Here is a 1,000-nt window from a genome sequence, read left to right on the forward strand (position 1 = left end):
TATATATATATATATATATATATATATATAGATGTGTGTATTTTTCCCTTTATTTATTTATCTTTAAAAATTTTATCTAGTCTCAGCTCACGAGGTGTGGCTATGTTGGGGGCCCTTGTTAACAATTAACACAGAAAAAATAGATAAATAGTTACCAGGGTAGCAAAAAATCACATGAGTAAAATGGGTGTAACTCCTTGTTTTCAAAGGTAGAAACTCCAGGTTTACATGAAATATTTTGTATAATATACATAGATAAATAAATAGAATTAAACGCAGGTGTTATTCAAATTCTTTTACTTCTGACACATGTTTTGAAGATATCACTGGTATTATTCCAAAGGAATAAAATAGCATAAAACAATGTAATCTTCTCTTCGGGGAATTGAAGAAATGAAACTCATCAATAAGACATTTTAACAGAATATGATGGATATATAGAGTGATTAATTGAACGCTATTAAGTTTTTAAAAAAAAAAGGGTTAGAGGATATAAATTTAAAGGTAGCCTATAGAAAGAGGTGGGTGTAAAGGAAAGGAAAAAAACCAAATAAATGAGAAGTATATAACGATATGTAAATTAAATAAAACCCTAAAGTCTTAGAAAAAGATATATCTAGTGAATGTGAAATGCAAGAAGAAAGTTAATGTTTAAATTAAACATTGGCAGAAACACACCTTTAGTTCATATAAGTGATATCTATGATTATATATAATTTAAACATTAATTTTCTTCTTACATTTCACATTCACTAAATATATCTTTTTCCAAGACTTTAGGGTTTTATTTAATTTACATATTGTTCTATACTTCTCATTTATTTGGTTTTTTTCTTTCCTTTACCCCTCCTCTTTCTATAGGCTACCTTTGGCATTTTATCCTCTAACATTTAAAAAAAAAACTTAATGGCATTCAGTTAATCACTGAAGGAAGAAGTGAACATTTTTATGAATATCAAAGGTGTTTCTATTATAGAACTGGAAGATAAAAAGTTTCAAA

General features: G+C 26.9%; 1 protein-coding gene across 1 annotated transcript in view; it reads left to right on the forward strand.

Annotated features, from left to right (window-relative positions):
• The window catches only part of LOC106871452 (dynein axonemal heavy chain 5), a 358,231-nt gene that overhangs the window by 109,796 nt on the left and 247,435 nt on the right, over positions 1 to 1,000 (forward strand). The window lies entirely within an intron of this gene.

This window comes from Octopus bimaculoides, chromosome 10, assembly GCF_001194135.2.
Source record: "Octopus bimaculoides isolate UCB-OBI-ISO-001 chromosome 10, ASM119413v2, whole genome shotgun sequence".
In the NCBI taxonomy this organism is placed as follows: domain Eukaryota; kingdom Metazoa; phylum Mollusca; class Cephalopoda; order Octopoda; family Octopodidae; genus Octopus; species Octopus bimaculoides.